The 11,251-nt window shown below is 47.9% G+C and overlaps 1 protein-coding gene across 6 annotated transcripts in view; it reads right to left on the reverse strand.

Moving 5' to 3' along the window:
* INPP5D (inositol polyphosphate-5-phosphatase D) overlaps positions 1-6,084 on the reverse strand; it is a 123,436-nt gene extending 117,352 nt beyond the window's left edge. For 2 of the 6 annotated variants that reach the window (XM_051999279.1, XM_051999276.1), the window contains exons 1-2: positions 5,926-6,083; positions 84-182 (exon numbers count right to left, since the gene is read on the reverse strand). The gene's annotated coding sequence lies outside the window, so the exon portion shown is untranslated. Of the gene's footprint in view, positions 1-83; positions 183-4,385; positions 4,471-5,925 lie in introns of those variants that run through there. The other 4 variants (XM_051999280.1, XM_051999278.1, XM_051999281.1 and 1 more) reach the window with 3 other exon arrangements.
* Between the last annotated feature and the right edge of the window lie 5,167 nt (positions 6,085-11,251).

Raw genomic sequence — 11,251 nt, forward strand, 5'->3', positions numbered from 1 at the left:
GGGAGAGCGGAGGGAGGAAGGAAAGGGAGAAAGTCTTTTGTAGGGAGAATTCTTGAGTGTAAAAGTAGAAAAAGACTGAATACCTTTTTTAAAATTTGCAAGTCATCCTTGCCTTAAGTCCTTCCATGTTAGCCAAGCCTCGACTTTCCTTCCTGTTCTTCCTGGGAAACATGAAAATAGGACTGGACAAAACAAAACAGAGAGGCTGGTCTGAGCAGGGGTCTGAGCCTGAGCCCACCCAGCCACTCCTTTTAAAACTCCCCAAAGTTTCACCCACTGGCCACGTACAGAGGCCCAGCGATTGGCGCCATTCTGAGAGAGAACGTTGGTCCCAGTCGCCCTCGTATAAAACCGTTAACCCACTGTACAGACTCCTGATGCTCACTGAGATGGGTGGGTAGCCCCAGACTTCAGATGCTTGTAACAGCAACATTATCATCATCTATCATTTATAGAGCACTTTAAAGTTTGCAAAGAGTTTTACGTGTTCTCATTTGATACTCACAACAACCCCGGAGGTAGATATTATTTTATAGAAGGGTAAACTGAGGCAGACAGAGATGAAATAACTTGCCTGCAGTCACACAACTAAGAAGTGAATGAGGCAGGATTAAAACTCAGATTTTCCTGTCTCCACCTCCAATGTTCAACAATCAAAGCAGACATATATCAGCTGCTTACTATGAGCACGGCACTCTGTTTAATTTGGGGATAAAAAGGAGAACACAATCCCTACCTTTGTGGAACTTATAGTCTATTGAGAAATAGAATACACAGGCAAACAAATTCAAGGTCATTTCAAGAGGGAGAGATCTCAAAAACTAGGGGGAAAGGCTCTGTGGAGGGGAGGCCAAGCTGTGCTTTTAAGGACTGGGATTGTCCAAAGCAGAGCTGGGCAAGGAAGGAGGCCGTTTCGACTGGGTAATAATAATAATAGTTGTAGTTAAAATTTATAAATTATCTACTATTTGTCAAGCACTGTGCGGAACCCTTCAAAGTTTTATTTATTTATTTATTTATTCATCTACTCATTCATTCATTCATTCATTCATTTATTTATTTATTTTTAACCCTTCACAGGTTTGATCTCATTTGAGCCACACAAGAATTCTGGGTGTTGGATAAGATCATTATTCCCCCTTTACAGATGGAAAAATTGAGGCAAACAGGTTAAACTCACTTGCCCAGGGTCATACAGTTAACAAGTGTCTGAGGCTGAATTTGAACTCTGATGACAAATATGAAGAATTTAAAGAAATGAGGGAAAACTTAATGTGTAACCAGTTAGAGTGAAGTAAAACCAGAGAGACAACATATATATGACAATTACAAAAGGATGCGCCATAAAGCGGATGCTGAAATCTGAGTGACTGTAAGGACCAATCTTGGTCCTAGAGAACAGATAAGGAGATACACTCTTTTTCTCTTGGAGAGGTGAAGGAATACAGGGGCAGAACGCTGCATATGCTCACAGAGGAAGTCACTCTTGGTCGTTTGTGCTCAACTGTTTGTTTTTTTTTTTTCTTACAAGAAAGGTTTGGGCTGGGGTGGGAGAGAGGGGTTATCCAGATATGATTATTGTTAAGACAAAGGCATCCTGCCCATCAGTTGGAGAAAGGTTGAGTAAATTGTGGTATATGAATGTTATGGAATATTATTGTTCTGTAAGGAATGACCAGCAGGATGAATACAGAGAATACTGGCGAGACTTACATGAACTGATGCTGAGTGAAATGAGCAGAACCAGGAGATCATTATATACCTCAACAACGATACTGTTTGAGGATGTATTCTGATGGAAGTGGATCTCTTCGAGAAAGAGAGCTAATTCAGTTTCAATCGATCAAGGATGGACAGAAGCAGCTACACCCAAAGAAAGAACACTGGGAAATGAATATCAACTGCTTGCATTTTTGTTTTTTTCCCCAGGTTATTTCTACCTTCTGAATCCAATTCTCTCTGTGCAACAAGAGAACTGTTCGGTTCTGCACACATATATTGTATCCAGGATATACTGTCACCTATTTAACATGTAAAGGACTGCTTGCCATCTGGGGGAGGGGGTGGAGGGAGGGAGGGGAAAAATCGGAACAGAAGTGAATGCAAGGGATAATGCTGTAAAAAATTACCCTGGCATGCGTTCTGTCAATAAAAAGTTATTAAGAGAAAAAAAAAAAGACAAAGGCAGCCTATTTGAAGTTGAAGAAAGACAAAAGGGTCCATTGATGGAATGAAATAATACTGGTCCAGAAGAAATAATGACAATGAAGAACACAGAGAAAGCTTAGATGAAGAGGACCCAGGAACATAACAGACCCAATGATTATGACAAAGGTCATGGAAATGAATGCATGAAAAAGCATTGGCAAGAACCAATGGGGATGAGCCGGCCTAAACCCATGCAAGACTTCAAGCTCCCATCCCAGAGAATGGATTCCTTGATTCATTGCATGGGACCGTCCTCACTGGTGATGGCTCAAAGAGGAAAGCTCTCGGGCTTCTGCTCAGAGCTTCCAGAGAGAAGACAGATGCTTGATTTCAGACTATCTTCAGATCTCTAAGGAGAGAAAGAGTCTGGGAGGAAGCCAACATGCAGAGGAGCCAGTCCCTTTTCCCAGCTTCTCACCCAAGAGCTTTTGGACATCCCTTGGGTGAGAGCTGAGACTCGCTCTCTTTGTTGGGCTGAATTATCTTACTCCCAAAGGAGGGCTCATTCACTCTGCTTCCTGTCTGGGATGTATTCTCCGACGTATACTTTCTCTGATTTTTGTTTTGCTACTGACTTGGATAAATGGGCTTACTTATTCATTCACTGCAGAACGGGCATTTGGTAGAAATAATAATCAAGCCTTGATTATATACCTTGGAGATTTCCTTCTCCATTAAAGGAGGTAAGTTGACAGGAGCAATCAGAAGCTCAGCTTGAACCTAAAAGTTAATCCCCATGGACTAATAATGTTAAAGGGAGCAGATGAGACAGAATTCCAGCCTGATGTCCCCTCCAATAAAAGCAGAGCAGCAACCTCTGGCCCTGACTTCCTGCTTTCCCTCCCTGCAAGAATCAAATTCTCCCTTGGAGAAGGGGAGGAGGATGAGACCAGAGAGATAGCGAACCTTTCTTTCCTCTGAACTACATCCAGGCAGAACCACGTGGACTCACATGACCTACATGGGCCAAACCCATGCTCTCTGCAGCCCAAGAGAGAAATAACACATATGAGGGGGTGGTCGCCAAGGGGTGTATGCTTTGGGCTACGAAGTCAGAGTGAATGTGATTGGCGTCATCGGTCATTTGAGAGACAGAGATAGACAAAGAGACACAGGGACAAAGGGCATTCTTTCTAGAAAGGGAGAGGGGAAAGGAGAGGGAGAGTGAGGAGAGAAGGAAGAGGGAGGGGGAGTGGGAAAAGGACAAGGAGAGAAACAGAGACAGAGAAAGACAGAGACAAAGACAAACAGAGAGACAGAGTCTGAGAGACAAAAAGAGAGAAAGAGAACGGGGGAGGGAGGGAGGGAGGGAGAAACAACAGTAGGAAATGGAATACTGTGTCATTAGAATACTCAAGTTTGACTCCAAAGAAGGGATGAGATGGGCCTCCTCCTTGTAGGTGTGGAACATCACATACAGTATCTTGACTAATAAGTCGGTTAGTTTTATTAAATTGCTTTTTCCTCCTCTCTTTTTTTAGTCTTTGATACAAGACAGTGGGGAAGGATATATTTGGAAACAAAAGTGATGGAAAAACATAAGATATCAATAAAAAATAACCCCCAAAGTCGCACTGGGGTTTTTGGAGAAAGTGAAACACACTTTCTCTGCTCTCCTTGGGCCTTGTCATTTGAGAGGTACAGTGAACCCCCATATAAAGCAGGGGTTTCATACGGCCAAGAGGAATGGGGGAGGGAGCAGGAAAGGTCAGGAGACTATTTAGCAGCTCCCAGGAGTGAGAAGGGGAGGGCAAAGAAAGGGGCATCTTGCTGGCTCTTCCCCCTCCCCCTGCCTGCAGAATGGCAGGAAGACTTGCTTTTTCTGAGTCATAGAGATGATGTCCTTTGGTGAGCAGGAGGTGAGGGGACAGAGCCTGGATGGAGAGGAACCTTGGATATGGCAAGGAATAGGAGCCATCTGGAATGGGCAAGGGCCAGCATCCTTCAGAGTGCCTCCCTCCCTCCCTCTAAGATTCCTTCAGTTGTGGGCTGGGAGGCCATCATTGGCTCCCTCTTTGTCCTTGGTGGACCAAGCTGCCCTGGGGAGCAGCACCTGGGGCCTTGTGGGGTGTGAATGATCACACCTGGACTCTCCAGCTGCCAACTTGGCAACTGTATGAGGAGAGCACCGCTGGCAGAAGGCAGGCAGAGTGCCCAATTATAAAAGGATTGCTTACTTATTGTCTGAGAGGTGGAGAGGGCTGGTCCTAGGGAGAGAAGCAGGGCCTGAAGCCTCCATCATCAGAAGGGAAAGAGAGGGGGGAGCACTCCTTCCCTAACCCCCCCCCCAAGAGCTGCCATTGGCCCTTTTTTTAAACCTAATATAGGCTTTTCATTGTCAGTCTTATGAGGTAAGTGCAGACAAGGGTGTGTCTTATCCTCCTCTCTCCCGGGGAGTGCCCTTCTTGAGGGCAGGACTATCTGAGGGCAGGGCACAGGCCCTGGCAAAGAGGAGGTGCTGAAAAATGTTTGCCAAGTGGAATATTTTGGAATGAAATGTTACCTCAATTCTGCAGGCACGAATGAATCAACAAATTCATGAACGAATTCATAAACGAATTCATGAATGAATAAATGAAAAACACATGGAAGCACCTTTATTTCTGCCAGACACTTCACTAGGTGCTGGGGATAATGCTAATCCCCAAGGAGAGCTAGGGGATCACTGAATATACCATTTCCCAAGAAGAGGTTTCCATGCAGCTGACTGCTGCAGTGTCATCTCACTAAAGAGACCAGAACCAACAAGCAGCACAGCCTGTCCTTGGGCATCACATGGAATCCCCTGGATTCCTGCCAGGTGTCACTCCTGCAGAGCTGCCCTCTGCCCACTGTATTTTCCTTATGGGCTATTTCAGACTTCTTCTCCCAGAACAGACCATCAGTGGCTGCTTTTTCCTTAAAGAAAGAAAGAAAGAAAGAAAGAGGAAAGAAAGAAAGGAAAGAAGGAAGGAAGGAAGGAAGGAAGGAAGGAAGGAAGGAAGGAAGGAAGGAAGGAAGGAAGGAAGGAAGAGAAGAAAGATGAAGAAAGAAAGAAAGAAAGAAAGAAAGAAGAAAAAGAAAGAAAGAAAGAAAGAAAGAAAGAAAGAAAGAAAAAAGAAAAGAAAGAAAGATGAAGAAAGAAGAAAAGGAAGAAAGATGAAGAAAGAAGAAAAGGAAGAAAGATGAAGAAAGAAGAAAAGAAAAAGAAAGGAAGGAAGGAGGGAAGAAGGGACAGAGAAGGAAGGAGGGGAAAGGAAAGAAAGGAAGGGAAGGAGAAAGAGAGAGAGGACAGAAGGGAGTGTTAGAGTGATCTTAGTCGGCAAGGACTGTTCATTCTTATTCATCCCTAGCTCCTAGTCTAGCGTCTGACACACAGCAGGTGCTCAATAAATGATCACTGAATTTGTTGGTAGAAATCACCCAGCAGTTCCCACTTCCCCATTTCGGATGAGGCAACAAGCCCGGAGTCAGAACTGGGGGTCCCAGCCCTTGGCTTCTCTGCCTCAGTCTCCGGGAAAACGTCCTCCGCGGAGCGGCTTTGGGCCCCAAACGTTACACCCTCCGCTTCTGGCCAAGCCGGAGCAGCTTGAAGGGGGGCTGGAGCCAACATTTGAACCCAAGTCCCGAGAGTCCCGGGCGAGCGGGAAGGCTCCCGCACGGCCCCCGCGCCCCGTGGCCCGGGCCACGGAGCCTCACGGCCTCCCAGGGGCTATGGAACCAAGGAGCGGAGCTTACCTCGTCCCCTTGATGAACTTTGGGACCGACATTGGACCACGCCCTGCCGGAGGTGGAGGGAGCCTCCTCCTGAGCCTCTCTGAAAATGACTTGGTTCTCGGACGGTTACCATGGATACCCGGGAGGGGATGCGCCGGTGTCCCCTCTACCCACAAGCAGCATCATAGAGCCCGGGGGAGATGCAGAGACTGCCCGGGCCGGGCCGGGTCATTAACCAGTGCGTCCAAACCTTGCGCCGGGCACACCCTGGGTCGGCCCAGGTCAAGCGGTACCGTCCGTGGCGGCTAGGGGGCGCCCCAGCGGATAAAGCGCCGGCCTGGAGGCAGGTAGATCTGAGTTCAAATTCGACCGAAGACACTTCCTCAGACCGGCAAGTCCCTTGATCTTTGTCTACCTTCTAGATTGGGAATAACGGCAGCACCTGCCTCCTAGGGTAGTGATGAGGGTCTAATAAGATCGTTTTGCAAAGCCGAGGACGCTGTTGTAAATGCTGGTTTTTATAACAATTATAACAATGACTCGGATCTCGTCCTGGGTGCCCGGCTGTCCTTCATTAGAATGTAAATTCCCTGAGGTCAGAACCGCATCTTGATTTTTTGTATGCCCAACTGTAGCACAGTGGCGCCTAATAAATGTTTGCAGATGGTGACGTTTGGTGGAGCTGGACCTCCAAAGGCAAAGCTCTTTTCCTTCCTCCACATCCCTGTCTCCCATTAGCCTGGACACAAGAAGACTCTGGGGAGGGGCTGTCTAAATGGGGGTAAAGAGTTGCCATATAAAAACCGACTCGACTTTTCTGATTGGTTCCAAGGGACAGACCAGGAGCCGAGTGCCAAAGCCATGAGGATGCCCAGGGAGGCTTCAGACAAAGAAATGGGGTCCGGAGAACATGTGTATTTAAAAATTAAAAATTAAATTTGTATTTAAGGAAAAAATACATTAAAAATGCATTTAAAAAAAAGGGAATTTGAGCTGTGGAAAAGGGGTGTGCTGCCTCCGGAGGGGAAGCTCTCTCTCACCAGAGGTCCTGGAGCTCTTGTCTGGAACATGGGAGAGAATATTCTCCCCCAAGCATTTTCTGAATGGTCTCTGAGCTTCCTTTCAGGTCTGAGTCTAATTCTGGGATCCGTGACCCAGAAAGGTCAGCCAGTCATTCTCCCAGAAGAACAATCTCTGCCACCCTTAGAGACCCTGACAATCTGCTCAGAGACGAGTCCAACTCTTGAAGCGGATCCTTTCTCCTTTTTCTTTCTCATCAGATCCCAGGGCTCACACAGCCGTCCCTCGGTGCCCTCACACTTCCCCATGTTGGCTTATGCTGCCAGCCAGGGACCCCCCCCTTCCAGAGCCAAGGGCTGCCCTAGCAGAACCTGAGAAGGATCTCAGGTGGAAAGTGATGGCCCCTAATGTGGAGGGGAGGCTTGAGAGAGGACAGAGAGGGTTCTGGTCCAAGAGCTGGAAGGGGGCTTTGGAGCCACTCAGCCGGACCCCTTCATGTTTCAGGAGGCCCAGGGAAGTGAGGTCGCCTGAGACTCTGGGCCTCCCGGCTTGGACAGGCTCGTTCAGACTGCCTGATCCCACGTGACCGTGTCTTCCGGGGCTGCCCACACAGAACTGGTGCAAAGTATGAGATCTCCTCAGCCCTAAAGCCCCACTCATCAGATATCTCTTTATCTCCCGTCCCCATTGCATTGGCCCATTTTCCTCTTGGGTTTGGAGAGAGAACAAGCTGAGGCTCCCTCCCATGCTCACAGGAGCCCCAGTTAACGGGCCCTGTCCCCCCTTGTGGTTGGCAAACTTCCAAGTGCTCCTGACCTCCTCGCTCCAGGTGTTGCCATCACTCAGACCCTTTCCTCCCTTGAGGTTCACTCCCTTCCTCCATTATTCCTTTATCCAGCTCTTTGGGGGAGTCATCCCCTAGCTTCCGGGCCATTCTTCCTCCTTCAAGAAGTCCAGTTCAATTCAATAAACACTTATTAATCACCTACTGTGTTCCAGACATCTCACCTAGTGCCAGGTAGAAAAGAGCAGAACCAAAATGGTCTCTTCCGTTCTTCTGAGCACTTAGTCTTGTCCCTGCACCCTCCACCTTCATACACCGCACATTAATTTACATATTTCTGTCTCCTCGGACATGCCAGCCTGGTAATTTGTCCTTCTCAGCCACCATCTTGCCTCGGTCTCAGCCCCCTCCCCCAAAGAGAGTGAGGGCTTCGATCATGTCCTTGCCCATAACTGGGCTCCCCTCATGATCCGGGATTCTGACGTGTTTCTGATCAGAATCTCATCCTTCTATCTCTGCCCTTCTCTAAAATCTATTCTACATCCTGAGCCTAATCTCCAAGCGTTCTAACCCAGCCACCAGCCCTCCTTTGTCCACGTCCCTTCCTTCAGTCTCTCCCCTCTGCTCCGGCAGCTCGACGTGGCTCTTCCGCCCTTGAATCCCTGGCCCCCGACACCCATCCTGTCGTCTCAGCTGCCTCCTTGTGAGCCCAAGCGGGCTCCCCGCCACCATCTGCCCGTCTGCTTCTAGCTTTCATGCAGAATACATCTGGAGGAAGTCACACAAGCATGCTGACAGATCCACTCTGAGCCTCTTATCTAATCTCAGTGGGGCCCCCAAAGCCATTCTCTTATCTTTCCTGATTAACTTTCACGCCCTGTATCTCTTCCCTTTTCCATCCCCCCCCCCACTCCACACCAAGTCCTTCCCCCTCCCCCTCCAATCAGCTCAGTCCTCACAAGAGAGGTGAATGATGGGGGGAGATGGAGGACTCACTCTCTATCCCCCACAGTTTCCCAAAGCAAAAGACCCTTTCCAAGCCACATGGGTAGTTCTTTCCCTCTTCAAATGTAAGGTTCCGGAGGACAGGGCCCGTCTTTCTTTTGCCTCCAGCTCAAGATTTTTAAAAGTCCTTGTTTCTCAGCAGAGAATCAAGCTTCCTGGAGGAACAAGGGAGCCTTTCCCCCTCCTTCACAGCTCCAAATCTTGGATCTTGTTTCCCTCCTTTGGTGTAGTCTCTGAGGAAAAGCTGCTCTTCTGTTGGCTGACGCCATCCCATTCCCACACGGCCTCCTTCTCCCCATCTCCTCTCTTCTGGGACTTTCGATCGTCCTCCTGGTTCTCACCCTCTCTCTTCATCCTCTCCCCATCCCAGATGCCCACAATGTGCAGGTCTCCCCCATCCTTAGAAAACCTTCAGTTGCCTTGCCCGTTCCCATGTGAGGCTGAATGAGCTCCCTGGCCCTGTTGCCTAGATACAAGCCTGCCCTTTCCATCATCTGGTTCTAGTCTAGCATGCGTGCAATTCCCTCCCTTCCCATTACTGCCTTTCAGTGTTTGCATCTTCCTTCAAGGCTCAGCTCAGGAGCCATTTCCTGCTCCCCCGTCTCATTAAATGTTCTTTCCCTCTCCCAAAGGTTTCTGCGCATTTACTTATCCCTCTCCCACCCGCAGGAGAACGTGTCCTTCTTAGGGGCAGAGACCGTGCTATATGTGTTCGGACGCCCAGCCCCGACCTCTTTTCCTTGCACAGTCATCAGTGGACACTTGGCGCTCATTAAGCACCTACTAGGAGCCAAGCACTGAGCTAAATTCTGGGGATACAAAGAAAGGCACATGATGGTGTCTGCTCTCAGCCCTGCCCTCTTCCTTTCTGCTCCTGGCCTCCTCCAGCATCTGGTTCTTGCCTCGGACTTCTCAGGGGGATGAGCCAGCTGTCGCCTCCTCCTCCTCCATCCTCGAGCCCCGGCCATCCTCCCTCCCCTCTCCATCTCTACCAGAAGCCATTTCTGACCTTGCCCCACGACCTTCCCGAGCTTCTGGTTCGACATCCAGTTCGATTTTGTTGCTTTTAAATGCAGGAGGGATGGCCAAGAGGGAATGCCTCCTCTCCCTTGGCCCAGTCTTCCCTCAGGATTATTGGTTCCGAATTATTGGATTATATAGGTAGTTAGAAGCCATTTAATCTAATCCCCTTGTTTTACAGATGGGGAAACTAAGACCCAGAGAACAGGGGAGACCTGAGCATGGATTCAGAGCTGGAAGAGATTTTTCAGGTCATCTTTATTTTACAAAAGGAAAAAAACTGAAGAGCAGGAGAAGAGCCGTGTGAGTTCTCAGGGGTAAAGGGTGGCAGAGGTGACTCTGAACATATTTTAGGTAAAAGAAATATGATGATTTACAATATGATCATTTACAAAATTTACAAAACACCCTCCTGGTTGTTTTTAGCTTTTCTCCCTTCAATTGATTCTGAAAATGATTTTCAGGTCATAGGTTTTTGATCAGGAAAGGACCTTAGATCTTAGTCATTCAGTCCATCATTTCACAGATGAGGAAACTGAGACCTAGAGAAATGAGGAGGCTTACTGACAGGTGGCAGGAAAGGCATAACTAGGGTGAGGTAGTCAGAACTCTGCCCCGGTTGCTAAAGGGCACTGACAGCATTCTGAATATCGACACCAGGGCCAAAGTTCTGACTTTTCCACCCAAGCTGTGCCTTCACCAGTATAGAAACTTTATCGAAGGGGCTCTTCTTCCCTCCACTCTGAGGCTGTCCCCTCCTAGTTCCCTCCTCCAAGCTTCCCAATATCTTCCTCCCAACCACCCATCCCCATTTCATGATGCTCACCCCCTGCTCCAAAGTCCTTAGTTATGGCTCTGAGGAACAGAGCCAGGAGTAGAACCCAGATCTCTTGATGCCCCGCCCAGGGCACTCATCGCTGGATGTTGTTTTCTCTGACATGGGTCTAAATGAACGATTCACTAAGACAGTGAGATCCTCTTCTTTTGTAGACCGAGTTGCAAATAAGAGCTGAGTTTCAGTCTTTATATCTTGGGTCACAGATATAGACTTGGAAGGGACCTTCAAGGTCACCAGTTTTATAAATGAGGAACCAAGACCCACAGTGGTTAAGTGATTTGTCCGGAGTTACACAGGTAATCCGTGTCTGAGGCAAGATTTGAATTCGGTCTCTACTGATTCCAAGTCAAGCATTCTCTGTTGTGCCTCCTTAGCTGCCTATGGCAGCTGCAACCAGAGGAAATGAGACTTTTGCCTACAAAATGCTATAACAGATGAACATCTCCACTAGGATCCATTTCTTCCGCCCTAGAGTTGGACGGCTGCCATGACTGGAAATATCGGCTACTTAAGGCTACCTGATTTGGGAAGAGGGAAGCAGATAATTCCGTGACATTTCCAATGTAATTCATTTCTAGAATGTTATTTTTATTTTTAAAATGCAGTACCACAAGAACCATTTATCTTTATTTTTAAAAAGCCATACCTATGATTTGATTAGTTTTCCTGGGAAATCAATA

This window comes from Antechinus flavipes, chromosome 4 (assembly GCF_016432865.1).
Source record: "Antechinus flavipes isolate AdamAnt ecotype Samford, QLD, Australia chromosome 4, AdamAnt_v2, whole genome shotgun sequence".
Taxonomy (NCBI): domain Eukaryota; kingdom Metazoa; phylum Chordata; class Mammalia; order Dasyuromorphia; family Dasyuridae; genus Antechinus; species Antechinus flavipes.